At 41.0% G+C, this 17,833-nt stretch overlaps 1 non-coding gene across 1 annotated transcript; it reads right to left on the bottom strand.

Moving 5' to 3' along the window:
* Nucleotides 1-17,554: 17,554 nt before the first annotated feature.
* Trnas-cga (transfer RNA serine (anticodon CGA)) lies at nt 17,555-17,629 on the bottom strand. Its single transcript has one exon. It is a non-coding gene; the product is annotated as a tRNA-Ser (tRNA).
* Nucleotides 17,630-17,833: the final 204 nt, after the last annotated feature.

Below are 17,833 nucleotides of genomic sequence, written 5' to 3'. Positions count from 1 at the left end.
AAGTTTTACTTATCTTTCTTAGTAGAAGAGAAACTTCTTAGTCACCTGTTTCGGTAAAACTATGTTACCATCATCAGATCTTCGTACAGGTAATCATAAACATCGGTCATCCACAATATAGTGTTTTATTGCTATTTTGGATAAGAAGTTTTTCTTCTCCTAAGAAAGTAAATATAGATCGGCCTTTCATACTTAGTATGAGTAAACTAATGGTTTACTTATCGTTGTGAACTGCTTGTAGTATAACACAAAAGCCCTCATTCATTAAGTGCAAATAACCACAGGTTAACTTCACAGTACATAGCAAATGCAATTTACAACAATTGTCTGTTCAATTCTAAGAGATCACTAAACGACGTTCCCTCTCTGAGTCAGCCCTGGACGACGATCTGTAACCAAGTGGGCGAGAGCTGCTCTTCTGTTTTCCGAGTAGGCTTCTGTCCGTTGTCATCCGGCCATTGGCGGGTTGTACTCGGCCGGCAAGTGGCCGAGGCGAAATCGACATCTGCTCGCATCTTTGCGACTGTGGTGCTTTTTGCCCTGGCTCTGTCTTGTTCGGACGACACAGGACGAATCTCTTTATAGTTTTGCATATTAATCTTCTCCAAATGGAACGAAAATATCAGGAACCATTAAATGAAAGAGGAAGTGCGTTATACAGTTCGTCTACGATTCGGATACGCAATGGAGGAACCGACTCCCGGTCCTCGTGAATTGAGACTGAATATCTCACAGTTTAAATCCTGTGAAATCCCACCATCCGTAGTGGCTCAGTACAGACGTGAATTCGTTGCATTTAAATAATGTACTAAACTGCACTGTGCAAAGCATTACCTCACTATAACTCGTATCTCATAACAAGAGAATGCAGGAAGCAAATCTTATAACAGATTTGTGCATCAGTCTTCTCGACAAGGAACGTGGCAGTACAACGGCAGATAGCCTCTTTTTTCCGACTTCCACACTTCAGCTTCCTGGTTCCGACAAGGCTAGATACAGACTACTTTGTGCTCATCCGAACGCTGACCGCGAGGTATCGACCGAGGCCTCGCTTGTGTCCTATTGGTCGAGACACTTCTCGGCAAACAATGTCACTCAAAGTAACCATCTGCTCTGAGCAAAGACTGTCTTCATCTCAGACATCGACAACTGGACCCAGAATATGTTAGCAAAAGTACTCGCGAGTTAGCAAATGCGGAAAATAATAAAAGCTGAAAGCTGACAAATCTGACAAACAGCTTTCAAACTGTGTAATTAATACTTTATAAAGTGGTAAAACGTTATTACGCATCTCATTCTAGCCACAATAATTCCCTTTAACTACTGAATAGTACTAAAGTACCGCAGTTTCATTTTCAGTAAAGCATTGTGTTAGTAAAGTACTCTAACTCAACGTTTGGACTTACTGAGATTCACATATCCGCTGAAATGTCATTATTTTAAGTTATAGTGATTTGAGTTTAATGATATTAAGTTTTTGCTCTACTCAGTGGGTATAAGTATTATAGTCAATTGCAACTAGAGAATCTGTGTCTTCATAGCTTTTAAGCTACCCTTCACCTGAAACAAAATCCGATTTCAACACTGTCCACAAGTGTTCCGATTGACGCAGTCGCTGAAAGATAGGGGGCTCTGTACAATGGTACAAAGTTTGGTTACAGAATAATGCGCAGGAATAGTTATTTTATGTTTACAGCACCAGTGACCTTTCAGAATCCCGACTAAGAATAAAAACAAAACAGAACTTAAGTTCCGAGTTCCTTCACTGTAGTGTAAAGTGTCACCAGTTACCACGTACCTCAGTGTTACTTGTTGATTAAAGAGAACTGGAACGTCTCCCGCACTTGTGTCTGATTCATGTATGGAGGGAGAAACACAGCTCAAAAGGAATTCAAAATTAGTTTTACTAACTTGAAACCGATTTTCAAACGTCACTTCGTTCTGGCTGATAACTCTTTTGTCAGCGCGTTTGACTCCACGAATTATTTCTGTGAGAAAATAATTTTCGTGTTCGGTACTTGGAGAGTCAGTTTTCTCTTCGTTACAGTTCGTGTAAGTTCTTGAGCTAAAATCTGCATAACTACATTAACAGCTCGCACTAATTACTTCAGTTGACGCCAGTTTGAAAACTGTGCCAACAGAAATTCCTACTGCGCGTGTGGAAACACACAGTGGCCTCCGAAAGCGACAATGGGAGGATGCGTTGCTTGAGGAAATGTGGCTTGGTAATCACAGCGTTACGCTGCCAATAGCCAGTTCACAACGAAACTCTCCATGATGCGTCAGCCATCTTGCAAACGACGACTTTACTGTTCTTTTCTGGTCTTTTGGGTTGCTATTTCGTACGGGCTAACTGTGTTTTATGACAGAGCAGGCTACATAGTAAGCTTTCGTTTTGGTTTCCGAGTATGCCTGCGTATGACGGACGACCTGTAGGCTTATCTCAGCTCACTTGAGCGATCAACGTTCCATTTATATCGAATATGAATGATGGAAGTCCTTAATTTTGATTGGCCTATATGGGTTCTGTGTCTCACCAATAAAATTGTTTTTTAGTATCTTTGGTTGCTCTTGAGAACGCCCTATTTCCCACGTGAAAAGCACACACTAACAGAAAAACGTTGTCTATGAAAGAACTGCAGAGGAGCGATTCATTTGATATCTTTTCAAAGCATTTGTATTCTCACACAGTTCTCGAATCGCAAAGGATCGTGAAGTTTTATAGCTGCTGGACAAAGCTCTTTACCTCTGTCGGTCCAATATGGCCAAGGCACATCGGCTCGAACGTACTTTTCAATACAATAAACTTTACCAACAGCCGTACACTTTAAGATATTTTGCTTTATTTCGAACGCAGCCACTTTCGGCAATTCATTTTGCCATCTTCACGCTTTCGTATGAGTCAGCTGCAAAACGATTGGGATTCACGGTATCCAGTTTTATGGCGCTATACGATAAACTCGTTGATTCGAAAAAAGCGTATGGGGCCTGAAGATGGCAAAATGAATTGCCGAAACTGGTTACGTTCGAAATAAAATAAAAATATCTTAAAGTGTACGACTGTTGTATTGAAAAGCTCTTTATCGTCCAGTGCGCATTATTGGCCACCTGCAGATCATCAAGTCTGAGATTCTTCCCGCAACTATAACTGTCTTCTTATAGGCGCCTGTGGAGTGACTGTCGGACGACATGTGTCCTTTTCCTGTCGTCAGGGCCCACCCATAAACAGACTCATTATGAGGTCTATCAACAGTGTTCTTCAACGGCCTTGCCTTCCGAGTACTCTGCGCCGGCGCCACTTACATGGTGTACCCCGTTCTCTGAAGGCTCCCCATACAGAAATGCGAGCACCGTACTAGACACTGGCAGAGAGTCTCGTTTGGAGGCTCAGGCAAAATGAAATTAACGGCATACTGAAAGCTGATGGCACGACGCTGAGGTATCACACGGGAGTGACTGCCTAGGCTTCACGGCACGGGAACCATTGCGAGTCACACCACCTAGCCCCTTGCAGCTGCTAGATCCCATATACCTTTGGAGGCTGTTAATAACTCCGCTCTGCTTTCTTCCCAAGCTAATGCAAGGATCTCATTTGCTTTTCTGTTTTTCATACAGACACGAAGGATGGCGAGATAGAGTTCTAAACTGTGGTGCTAAACTTTTTCAACATTTTTACGTGTTGCTGGCATAAATTTAATTGTGGCCAATAAGTTTACACCTGTAATGATTAATCTGTTTAACGCTAGCTCGTCTTCAAACGATAGCATTATTTTCATCTAAAGCGCGAGACCCCATTACAATTCGCTTCTAGTGTCCCACTGGCTCGAAATCGAGCGACCTGCATCATGAAAGCTATCTGTCGCCTAATAAACCTATGGCGTGGGACAACAGTAGTGCCGCAGCCCCCTTTCTTGAAAATGACGCTTCAAGCTATTTAAACTCTATTCAATCCCGGGTGTTAAGTTCATGAGATATTTAGCGCAAGGTGAACCAGAGCAATAAGGGGCCTTAAACAAAAATCCCCTAGCAAATTTAAATTACCAGTACAAAAAACATAACTGGGGACCTAGGTGTAGCATCTGACTGCGTTCAAAAAGTTACACCGCTTCGGCTGCGTTCCATAAAACAACTGAACTCAAAGTGGTAAAACGAAAAGTAAAAGTTTGTTTCAGTTTCACGTAGGGACAAATAAGAAAAAATGTACGTACTTCGCAAAATTATTGAGAATAAAATGAGAATACTTTCGTATCATTTCACTGTGTTAAATAAACAATTGATCACTGAATTAAAATCACAGTATATTCTTCGAATAATATTGGAGACAATTCATTTCGCAGAAATAACTCGCAAACAGTCCTTTAAAAAAACCACAAATAACTGCAGTGAGTCTGGTGCAATTCTATATAGGTCAGACCAACGAATACAATGCGGTGACTGACTGTTACAGTTTCAGAACTGTCTTCGTTTTTTCCATGAAAAGGCGGGTTGTGGATGTAGCGACGCCTACATCATTGTGTTCCACACTTCCGACGCAATCGCTTCAGTTTTCCCGGGTAGTGCATTTCCCGGAACGCGAAAGTGGGTGGAGGCTCTGACTTTCTGAGCAGTGAACATGAAACAAATTTTGTCCAACACTATTAATAAAAGACTTCACAATAAAGGATGACAGCCAGAAACAGTTGCAGGATAGAATTTTTTTATTAAAATTCTTGACCACGGTTTCGGTACATATAAACATACCTTCATCAGAAGTAAAACTTCTAAAATTACATCATGCCATGGAGAATAATAAAATAATTATGCCAAAGGCGTCGTCAGTAATTTAAAACATCATCTCCATTTATACGACATGTGTAATGGGCACAAGATCATAGCGAACAGTTTAACATCGTTGCTTCGCCTATGAACATAGTTCATAGGCCATGATCTTGTGCCCATTACACATGTCGTATAAATGGAGATGATGTTTTAAATTACTGACGACGCCTTTGGCATAATTATTTTATTATTCTCCATGGCATGATGTAATTTTAGAAGTTTTACTTCTGATGAAGGTATGTTTATTTGTACCGAAACCGTGGTCAAGAATTTCAATAAAAAAATTCTATCCTGCAACTGTTTCTGGCTGTCATCCTTTATTGTGAAGAATTTTAACAGTTGCTGCTGCAGCCATGTTTAAAATCTTGATATTAATAAAAGAATTTTTTCACACTTGTCGCCCTCCTTCGATCACTCAGCAAAAGTTCTACACTCATTTTCCTAGACTTATAACCGAAATTAATGTTTCAGTGGAGATAAAAAACATATGCACAGGGCCGCTGCGGTGGAAAAAGAGCAGTATCTACAGTATTACAATATAAGACACAGACTATTTGAGCTGTGATCAGAGTTAGAGACCGGTAAATTTATTATAGGTGCTCACAGTGAACTTGACGGTAGCAAGTGATAAGAGTGTTTCAGATGGTTTTTTAAAGATGCGGAAATGCTATACTTAAATCATACAATTTGTTCTTTACTGGTGTCAGCTGAGTCGAAAGAAGAGTTCTCAGCTGATGCTAAATAAGAATATTATTTCATTAATTTATCATGATACTTTATTATATGTTACAAGACTTTTTTATATTTGCCGTTTCATTAATTTTCACTCACGTGTTTCAAATGGTCTTTGATTTAAAATGGAATCTAGCATTTAGTAGCAGTAGTGACATAAATAGGAGTAGTAAAAAAATTATAGCAGAAAGAAACACAGTTTACTTTTTATTCTGAAGCCCAGATTAATAGATATATGTAAGGAAAATGTGGAATTAGACCGCAGACCATGGCAACAGTGGATATGGAGGAAGAAATGGAAATAGGTAAAACAGAGAAACATTGGGAAATGGTCGAAAATAGTAATAAAAAACAGATGAAAAAAAACGACTGAACAATGAATAGACAAATAAACTGAAAAATAAATAAGCGATTGCTTCACTGTATGAGAGAGAGAGAGAGAGAGAGAGAGAGAGAGAGAGAGAAATACAATCTGAAAAAAAAGAGCGGTTGCCTCACTATATCATAGAGAGAAATGGCCGTTTACATTATTTTTGAGAAAAGTTGTGAGGATGACAAATGAAAGTGCTTTAGCCTTTTCTTAAATGCAACAGAGTATTAAATTACACACAGAGCGCAGGGTAGCTTATTACAGATGCAAACAGCAGCACAGACAGTTTCGGCATGTTTTTGTTATATGGGTGAGCTAAACCTAACATGTATTGTGTTATGGGTGAACGAATTTCTTATCAATGAAATATAATAAAAATTTTATTTCTGAGAAGCAAAAGAAGTATTTTGCAATTTGTATTTACTTATTTTTGCATCTACATCGTCTGGCAAGGGGTGAATCTTGCATTTCCAACGTCATGAAAACAATGTTTTGTACTGCGAGCACGCGTTACAATTGATGATAACGTCTACAAGCTATAGCGCAAGGCGGCGCAGGCAGACCTGCAGTGACAACGCTTTCTGCCGGGGACCGGTGTACAAAGCCGGCTGCACAGCGCACTAACAGCCTGTACCAAGGAGGTGAAACTCGTTAACGACTTCCAGTGACAAAGACTTGGTTCGCTGTCAGGCCACGTGGAGCGCTGCAAGTTTATCTGTCCATCATCTCGTCTTCTTATTCGGTTATTTAAAGTCAGCCACATTTCTGTGCATCACGCAGTAAGCAGAAGCTGCTGTCATTGCACTGTTTCCTGGTAACTTCTTGTTTATATTGCACTGTTTGAATTACATTGTAAATGTATTGCTCATATTCTGCTCTCATTCAAAACGTTGGGTGGGATAAATGATTCCATATTTGTTTATGTTTCAAACAGAAAATGGGCAGATTTAGTTCTGTGGACTGCCTATGAATCCGTGTGTCAACTGAACGATGTAAGCTGTTATAAATATAGCGCGCCTACTTTACTGTTGTTACCATCCGCTTGGTACATGCATATAATGGAGAAATCCATCTTAGCATATTTTGTCAGAATTGATGTGTAACTTTATTACATCTTGTCATAGAATGAGTATGTAATTCTTCTTTGAATGATGTTTCTTCTTGCTACTCATTATGCTTTGCAGTATTAGTGAATAATTCTGTCAAAAGACGCTAACACGGAGTTTTTCATTGAATGCGAGGAAGAGTGAAAGAATGAAAAACGGGTATGAACAAAAATAAAGTATAGTATAACGCAATTAAACCGAGCAGTTGACACGCAGATTTGAAGGCAAGAACAAATGTACTTGAATCCACAGAACACCAAGCGATTAAACCAGATTCTGTTTTGTACGAAACAAAAACTAATATGGTATCATTTCACTCCATACATTGTTCATCCCACACATTGTTACGGATGCGAGCAAAAATGAAGCAGAACATCAGCGATATACTTAAAATGCAATTCAGTGCTTGCAATAAACACATGAAACTCACCAGCAACACAAAGTGATGCAACCAGATTCTGTGTAAGTAACATCAGATGATTTTTTAGGTGTCAATATGTGCTAAAGCGCAATTATTTCCACTGATAATGGTTACATGGTCGAAACTGCGATATTGAGTTTTACAGATACACAATTATACTGTAAAAACACGACCAAGGTGTCACAAAATATTATGTGACTGAACTCCATCTACGAGAAGTTAATCTTAGTTCTTGATTGAGATTTCCCGCATATACTATTTTGCAAGGTTATAAAAACATTTTGGTTTCCAGGCACGGACTTTGCTGCTAGACTGAGACACGCCCTCAAAGAATTAATGAAAAATATTGTCATCTAAATTGCATGTTCCGAATTAAAAATCCTGATTTTCGCATTATATTACCCCGTTTTCAAAGTTCACTGCTAGGCCACTTGGAACGCTGCTATAGTCCTGTTTGCATATCGTAACATGGGCAGTACCGCTTATATTTTGGTGTTTTGGTCAGTACGATCTGTATTAAGCTAATCGTTACGGCCATATCAGACTCGTTACACTGACATCTTGGTTTTTCTTGCTGTTTACTATTCGAAACCAGCATCGACGACTTTCGCTACTTTTATTGTTTCATCTTACAGTAGTCTGGGCACTGTCTGATGCAGGCCTTTCTTTAAGTACACAGTGTTTGCCACTCCGCTGCTCATGCCCGTGAATCCAACTTTTAAGTGTGCGTCCTAGTGCGCTACTAAACAATGTAAATTAGGGAAATTTTTATAAAAAGATGAAACATTAATGACAGGAAAAAGATGTGTCAGTTATTTTCCTCCTTAGCAGCAAAATTTTTGAAGTTTCAACCACGGACGAAATGTTATTTGTGTTTTAAGTGTTTACAGATAGCACTAAGTAGAAAACAAAGAAAGTAATGGAACCTTTAAAAAGATCCACGTGATTCATGTAGTGTACGATGCAGTGTGCCAGTGTATGGGGTTTCCAAACACGATGGTCATGAAGTGGTGAAACGTACATATGATGAATACTAGGTAGTTTGCAGAGAAATGCTGCGTTCAAACACCCTAATACTTATTGTTTTTCGAAACGAAATATCTTCTAGTATAGGAGAAAGTTTAGTACGTGGATGATACTGGACCTAGGAATACGTGATGTTACCTGCTCGATATTTCAATACAGCGACCAGTTTTAGAATCGCATGGAAGTCTCCGCACTAGAGACCGTCATGAGCAGCATTTTCTACAGTTTTTGTTGTTGTGGAAAGTGAAGTTGTGTTTTGTGCAACGTTTTGTAAATATTACGTGTGTTACATTCTTGAGTGATGAATTCTGTAAAATGTATTAGCCTTTATTTATTTTGAGGATATTATTAATTCTTCAGTTACAGAGATTTACGGTGAAAAAATTCTGCATATTTGAAAAACCAGTTGCCGGCCGGGGTGGCCGAGCGGTTCTAGGCGCTACAGTCTGGAACCGCGCGACCGCTACGGTCGCAGGTTCAAATCCTGCCTCGGGCATGGATGTGTGTGATGTCCTTAGGTTAGTTAGGTTTAAGTAGTTCTAAGTTCTCGGGGACTGATGACCTCAGAAGTTAAGTCCCATAGTGCTCAGAGCCATCTGAAAAACCAGTTGCATAATGTGTTGACGGTTAAGCTATACTTTGTCAGTCGTGCACCATCTTGTACCTAGAAACGGAAGGTCTTTAGACCATTGAGAATGTGATATTTGCAAATGAACTCATTGTCAGTTTCTTTAATTACTTAGCAATTTTCCCTGTCTCGAAAATGGAAATTTGTGTTAGCAGACAATAGCTTCTATTCAAAATGTATTAACTTCTGTTTGTTGAAAGTAGGTCTGTTCCTTAATTTCGTTCCACTTACTGATGACTAGTGTGCAGTAGAGTAAATATGTACCTCTGAAGTAACTTACATAATTTCAGGGAAAGATTGCAGCACACTTACACTAAGGTGACAAAAATCATGGGATAGCGATATGCACATATGCAAATAGCGGTAGTATCGCGTACACAAAGTAGAAGGTGGCAGTACCTTAGTGGAGCTGTCAATTGTACTCAGGTGACCCATGAGAAAAGGTTTCCAATTTGATTACGGTCGCACGACGGGAATTAACAGACTTTGAATGAGAAACGGTAGTTGGATCTAGACGCATGGGACATTTCATTTCGGACGGTGTGAAGAGTATGGCGAGAATACCAAATTTCAGACATTACCTTTCACCACGCACAACGTAGTGGCCGACGGCATTCATGTAACGAGCGAGAGCAGCGACGTTTGCGTAGAGTTGTCAGTGCTAACAGGCAGCCAACTCTGCGTGAAATAACCGCAGAAATCAGTTTGGGACGTACGACAAACGTGTCCGTTAGGATGGACGTGAGTGCCTTTGCTAACAGCACGACATCGCCGACTCCTTGGCTCCCGGTCATATAGGTTGAGCTTAGACTACTGGAAAATCGTGGCCTGGTCAGATGAGTCCTGATTTCAGTTGGTAAGAGCTGATTGTAGTGTTCTAGTGTGGTGCAGACCCCGCGAGAGCATGGACTCAAGTTGACACAATGCACTGTGCAAGATGGTGTTGACTCCATAATGGTATGGGCTTTGTTCATATGGAATGGACTGGGTCCTCTGGTCCAAATGAAATTGACTGGAAATGGTTATGTAAGGCTACATGGATACCATTGCAGCCACCCATGATCTTCGTGTTACCAAATAACGATGGAACTTTTATGGATGACAATGTACTATGTCACTGGCCACTGTTGTTAATGATTGGTTTCAAGAACATTGTAGACAATTCGAGTGAATGATTTGGCCACCCTGATCGCCCGACATGAATTCCATCGAACATTCAGGAAACATAGTTCCTGCACAAAATCCTGCAACGGTAACACTTCCGCAATTATGGGCGGGTATAGAGGCAGCATGACTCATTGTTTCTGCAGGGGACTTCCAACGACTTATTGAGCCCAACCCACGTCGGGTTGGTGCATTACGCCGGGCGAAAGGGGGTGTGACACCATATTAGGAAGTATCACATGAGTTTTGTCAAGTCAATGTAAAGTGAATGCTGTGATTTCAAAAAAGAACAAATAAATATACTGAACTTCTATTACTGGACTGGCTAGAGGTAACAGTCTGAAAAATGTTTAAAGGTGCAGCACTCTCCCATAGCTGTTAATTTTTTGATGTTGTAGCCCTACTGTAAACACCTGCGTATGCTACTGAATTACATTGTTCTCTCGATTTCTGGACATTGCTACAAGCAAGGAAGCATGTGGTTGCAGGGAAGTAGCTTGTTATGAGTTTCCTACGTGCTTAAGGCGAGTGAATTGGTGTTATTCAGAAGATGAGCCTTTTGCGCTGTTTGTGTATCTTCCGTATAATGAGATTCCAGACAAATTTTCTTTGCTGAGCCTTCTTTCGGAACCCGATGAAAGTGAACGTAATCGATCCTCAAAGCTTATGTTGCCTTTCCGCTTCAAAAACATTGTTGTTGTCTTTATATCGTTTTAATTATGTTCTGACACAGAAAAAAGGGAAACCACCCCTGCGCGAAGAAGGCGGAGCCTACTGGAAAACGAAAACACGCTATGTGTATGAAGTGAACAGGGGAAAAAAGCTGCGAGATACTCATCTCGTTTTTGTAGCGGTTAAAGTTATCGAGATCTGTTGTTATAACGGAAACGTCGAAAAGTTGGTCGTATCTCTTGCGTGTTAAGCTTGTTTCCACAGAATCAATGGAAAGTTTCACAGGAATGTAAAACGAAAACGGAACGAGGAAAATGCGTGTGGAACCACATACTCAATGAAAGCTGAAATAGTTGCGAAAGTAGTATAGGAAGAGTACTTTAAAATTACCAGATAAAAGACATTAACTTACATAGCAGTAGTAGAGCAAGGGGCCATTCGGGAGAATGGGCCCATTTTCTCATTAGGTAAACAAAGTGGCCACTGGCCTAGTCTCCTAATGAAACAAATCAGTGTAATTTACAACTTTCATGTAAACAAACTGCTCATTTATGCTCTTAGTTATGTTTACACAAGTCTAATTTATGGCCAAAACCTTTGAAACTAATTTTAATGGCCATATTTATGACCCATTTTAGTAACAAAATGGTTCAAATGGCTCTGAGCACTAAGGGACTTAACATCTGAGGTCATCAGTCCCCTAGAACTTAGAACTACATAAACCTAACTAACCTAAGGACATCACACACATCCACGAGGCAGGATTCGAACCTGCGACCGTAGCGGTCGCGCGGTTCCAGACTGTAGCGCCTAGAACCGCTCGGCCACCCCGGCCGGCTTTTAGCTTAATTACACCATCGTGTATGCCCTGAGTCAGAAGCTTAAACCTGAGTGACTTACGCCGCTTCAATCACGCGTAGGCAGGCAGCTGTATAATGGGTGGTCCATTGATCGTGACTGGGCCAAATATCTCACGAAATAAGCGTCAAACGAAAAAACTACAAAGAACTAAACTTGTCTAGCTTGAAGGGGCAAACCAAATGGCGCTATGGTTGGCCCGCTAGATGGCGCTGCCATAGGTCAAACGGATATCAGCTGCGTTTTGTTAAATAGGAACCTCCATTTTTATTACATATTCGTGTAGTACGTAAAGAAATCTGAATGTTTTAGTTGGACCACTTTTTTCGCATTGTGACAGATGGCTCTGTAATACTCACAAACATATGGCTCACAATTTTAGACGAACAGTTGGTAACAGGTAGGTTTTTTAAATTAAAATACATAATGTATGTACGTTTGAGCATTTTATTTCGGTTGTTCCAATGTGATACATGTACCTTTGTGAACTTATCATTTCTGAGAACGCATGCTGTTACAGCGTGATTACCTGTAAATACCACATTAATGCAATAAATGCTCAAACTGATGTCCGTCAACCTCAATGCATTTGACAATGCGCTGACGCATTTTGTCAGACGTTGTCGGTGGATCACGACAGCAAATGTCCTTCAACTTTACCCACAGAAAGAAATTCGGGGACGTCAGATCCGGTGAACGTGCAGGCCATGGTATGGTGCTTCGACGACTAATCCACGTGTCATGAAATATTCTATTCAATACCGCTTCAACCGCATGCGAGCTATGTGCCGGACATCCATCATGTTGGAAGTACATCGCCATTCTGTCATGCAGTGAAACATCTTGTAGTAACATCGGTAGAACATTACGTAGGAAATCAGCATACATTGCACCATTTAGATTGCCATCGATAAAATGGGGGCCAATTATCCTTCCTCCCATAATGCCGCACCATACATTTACCTGCCAAGGTCGCTGATGTTCCACTTGTCGCAGCCATCGTGGATTTTCCGTTGCCCATTAGTGGATATTATGCCGGTTTACGTTACCGCTGTTGGTGGATGACGCTTCGTCGCTAAATAGAACGCGTGCAAGAAATCTGTCAACATCCCGTAATTTCTCTTGTGCCCAGTGGCAGAACTGTACACGACGTTCAAAGTCGTCGCCATGCAATTCCTGGTGCATAGAAATACGGTAAGAGTGCAATCGATGTTGATGTAGGATTCTCAACACCGGCGTTTTTGAGATTCCAGATTCTCGCGCAATTTGTCTGCTACTGATGTGCTGATTAGCCGCGACAGCAGCTAAAACACCCACTTGGGCATCATCATTTGTTGCAGATCGTGGTTGACTTTTCACATGCTGCTGAACACTTCCTGTTTCCTTAAGTAACGTAACTATCTGGGAAACGGTCCGGACACTTGAATGATGTCGTCCAAGATACCGAGCAGCATACATAGCACACGCCTGTTGGGCATTTTGATCACAATAGCCATACATCAACATGATATCGATCTTTTCCGCAGTTGGTAAACGGTCTATTATAACACGGGTAATGTATCACGAAGCAAATACCGTCTGCACGGGGGGAATGTTACGTGATACCACGTACTTATACGTTTGTGACTATTACAGCGCCATCTATCACAAAGCGAAAAACGTGGTCCAACTAAAACATTCAAATTTCTTTACGTACTACATGAATATGTAATAAAAATGGGGTTCCTATTTAAAAAAAAACGCAGTTGATATACGTCTGACGTATGGCAGCGCCATCTAGCGGGCCAACCATAGCGCCATCTGGTTCCCCCTTTCAAGGTAGACGAGTTTCGTTCTTTGTAGTTTTTTCGTTAGATGCTTATTTTGTGAGATTTTTGGCCCGGTAACTGTGAATGGACCACCCTGTATACTGAATTCTAACATTATGAAGTGCCTCGAAGAAAACGATTTATTGTCACATAGTCAGCACGGATTCAGAAAATATCGCTGTTGCGAAACACAACTAGCTCTTTATACTCATGAAGTAATGAATGACATCGACAGGGGATGTCAAATTGATTCCATATGTATAGACTTCCAGAAGGCTTTCGACACCGTTCCTCACAGACGTCTTCTAATCAAACTGGGTGCCTATGGAATATTGCCTCAGTTGTGCTACTGAATCGAGATTTCCTGTCAGAAAGGTCACAGTTCCTAGTAGTAGACGGAAAGTCATCGAATAAAACAGAAGTAATATCCGGCGTTCCACAAGGAAGTGTTATAGGCCCTCTATTGTTCCTGTCCTATATTAACGACATAAGAGACAATCTGAGTAGCCGTCTTAGATTTTTTCAGATGATGCTGTTATTTACCGTCTTGTACAATCATCAGATGACCAAAACTAATTGCAAAATGATTTAGATAAGATGTCTGAATGGTGCGAAAAGTGGCAATTGACCGTGAATAAAGAAAAGTGTGAAGTTATTCACACGAGTACTAAAAGAAGTCCACTAAATTTCGATTACGCGGTATGTCACACAAATCCCAAGTCTGTAAATTCAACTAAATATTTTGGGATTACAATTACAAATAACCTAAATTGGAAAGATCACATAGGTAATATTGTGGGTAGAGCAAACCAAAGACTGCGAGTCATTGGCAGCACACTTAGAAGGTGCAACAGGTCTACTAAAGAGACAGCTTACACGACGCTTGTCCGCCCTGTTCTGGAGTATTGCTGTGTGGTGTGGGATCCGCATCAGGTGGGACTGACGGATGACATCGAAAAAGTGCTAAGAAGGGCAGCCCGTTTTGTATTATCGATAAATAGGATAGATAGTGCCACAGACATGATACTTGAATTGGACTGGCAATGATTAAAACAAAGGCGTTTTTCGTTGCGACAGGATCTTCTCATGAAATTTCAATCACACGTTTTTTTCTCCGATTGCGAAAAGATTCTGTTGGTGCCCACCTACGTGGGGAGAAATGATGATCACGATAGATAAAGAGAAATCAGGGCTCGCACTGAAAAATTTAAGTGCTCGTTTTTCCCGCGCGCCGTTCGAGAGTGGAACGGTAGAAATGGTTCAAATTGCTCTGAGCACTATGGGACTCAACTGCTGAGGTCATTAGTCCCCTAGAACTTAGAACTAGTTAAACCTAACTAACCTAAGGACATCACAAACATCCATGCCCGAGGCAGGATTCGAACCTGCGACCGTAGCGGTCTTGCGGTTCCAGACTGCAGCGCCTTTAACCGCACGGCCACTTCGGCCGGCGTCTGGAACGGTAGAGACACATCTTGGAAGTGGTTCATTGAAACCTCTGCTAGGCACTTTATTGTGAATAGCGGAGTAATCGCGTGGATGTAGATGTATGAAACGTCGTTTATGATACGAGTGGTTTGTCAGAAACTGCTTGTTGAACTAACCAGTTAAAAGCAACGCAATCAACAGCAGCAAGCGCTGTATGGAAGTCTCAAAATTGCCATTGTATCACCAGTGAATTCTCTGTACTCATGGTTTAGGAATTATTTGTTCACATATCTGAAGTTTAAACAACATGACGAACTTTTTTGTTCTGAATCTGGATTTAAGCGAAGCACCCATAGCCATTGTAAATGAGCAAAGCTTTGGTGTCTGACCGAGACTCTGTCACAATAACGTACGTCTCTGGTGACAAAGCTTGAAGAATCGTGAAACATCGAAGTTATCCCAGGTACCAGTTAGCAAATCCGAACTTGAAAATTTTTGTGCTGTGCCTGAAATCCCAAGACTGTTATCTGCCTGTTAACTAACCACGGAAAACGTTTAATAAAATTTCAAGTAACAAAATTAGCACGTGTTTAAAACGAGGTGCCATTATGTAAGGTTTTGTGACAGGAGCTCGAACCCAAAACGTAATCATATTGTTAACTAAGTAAAGTAAAGTGTTAGATATCGAATTTTTCACCAGCAGCGAGATGTTTGAATTTTTTTTTGCCTTATCGGGAATCGATCCCGGCATCTCACCATCGTTTTATATCCACCATTTGTTTGCACATCAGTAGTGAGATGTGTGCATGTTTGACTAGAAGTAACGGCGTATGAAGAGACATTAAAAATTATGTATCACTCGTAGTTCGGTGTGCATATGCTAGGAATTAAAATGAAACCACGAACATTTTTGATATTTTTGTACTGGACCAGGGTTCGCATCCACTTATGTGCATTTCGTGGAGACCTGGAGAAATTTGCAATCTTGTGGAAAACAACGAACCGTCTTGTATGGGTCAGGTACGACGATAGAGGAGATCCGAATTCGAATTCCAGACCAGCATCAAATTTTTCATCTCAAGTTCAACTAAATCAAGAGTCGTGGTTCTTAAATGACCACTGGCTCATTGAATAAAATAAAATTTCTAGCGTAAGGAATCTCGCTGGCGACACAGTTTCTGTTTGCCGCGACTTCCGCCTCTGCTATGGCTCAGCCTAAACCGACTCTGCCACAGTTGGTTGCAAACGGACATGATGTTTATAATACGGATTCTGAACTGCGGTGCAACCTGACTTTCTTCACTCGGCAATACTAGACGTGAAGGAGATGTTTTCGTGTGTGATTAAAACACTGGACGGAAGTGCGAATCGAACCCATATCTCGTATCTAAGAAACTAGGGTCAATCCAAGAGACCACTGATTTTATCGTAACGTATGATTCACTGAGCTTACAAATTAGACAAGGTGAAAAAACTTCAGTTCTCCATTAACTTGTTACTTCATAACAGAAATTGCGTTGCACTGTTTCATTTACTTGAGCTTAGCAACGGCGCTTGTAAAATGCTAAAACTGGCAGCGAACCCCACTTTCAAAGCCAGAATATGTTAGCGTATTCAGTTAAATGTCACGACCATTCTCTCCAGATGACTTGGTTTAGTTCACCTATTTCAAGAAGAACAACGAAGAAGATACTGCAGAAGATCAGCTGTTTTTGTTGTAAGAAACTTATTTTACGTGGTCCAAGTCCACATTTTCGCGGAGTTGCTCTAACTGTACTATCTACTTCAACAATGTAGAAAAATATTTCAACGTTGCAAAACTAAATTCCGAATCAGAGGCCTTACACTTGGCAGCCAACCAGAAATTCTGTCTCTGGGGATCACGAGTTTGAGTTAACTGATGTAGCGAAGACTGTATACCATTGCTCTTTCTAATCGGAAAATATGCAACCAACTTATTGGGTTCTATAAGTATACTGCAACAGTAATTTCGCGTGCAAGCAATGCATACGAATAGTAGAATTTAATAGTGCCTTGGCTTCCAGTTCTGTATGTTCCTGACCTAAAACCGGCTGTGCATCATTTCAGGCTCAGGTACTGCAACGTCATACTGCCAACTTCATTGTTCTTTTCATCTGATTTTGTAATCACTGAAATAGAAGTAACATGATCTCCCGACATGAGAGGTTTCATTTTGTTCCTCCTTTCGTCCTGGGATATTAGTTTCTGGTCAGTAAACTTTTTCCTTTCTACCCAACGAACTGCGGCAAAATGCGGCCAGTAATCGCTTCACAAACCGATACTTAGTGCAGAGTTTAATCTTAAAACATCTTATGCAGCAAGGTTCATAAATTTACCGTTTCAGAAAAGCTTGTTGTCCAGGTAGGAAACGGCATAAAAACAGAGTGTGCACAGTCTGAGACAGGTCAATCTTTCGTCTGATAGCACTGCATTATAGAATGAGATTTTCACTCTGCAGCGGAGTGCGCGCTGATATGAAACTTTCTGGCAGATTAAAACTGTGTGCCGGGCCGAGACTCGAACTCGGGACCTTTGCCTTTCGCGGGCAAGTGCTCTACCAACTGAGCTACCCAAGCACGACTCACGCCCCGTCCTCACAGCTTTACTTCTGCCAGTACCTCGCCTCCTACCTTCCAAACTTTACAGAAGCTCTCCTGCGAACCTTTCAGAACTAGCACTCCTGAAAGAGAGGATATTGCGGAGACAAGGCTTAGCCACAGTCTGGGGTATGTTTCCAGAATGAGATTTTCACTCTGCAGCGGAGTGCGCGCTTGCCCGCGA

This window comes from Schistocerca nitens, chromosome 1, assembly GCF_023898315.1.
Source record: "Schistocerca nitens isolate TAMUIC-IGC-003100 chromosome 1, iqSchNite1.1, whole genome shotgun sequence".
Classification (NCBI taxonomy): domain Eukaryota; kingdom Metazoa; phylum Arthropoda; class Insecta; order Orthoptera; family Acrididae; genus Schistocerca; species Schistocerca nitens.
The sequence above is the reverse complement of the archived record's forward strand: the minus strand, read 5'-3'. Positions and strand labels throughout refer to the sequence as shown.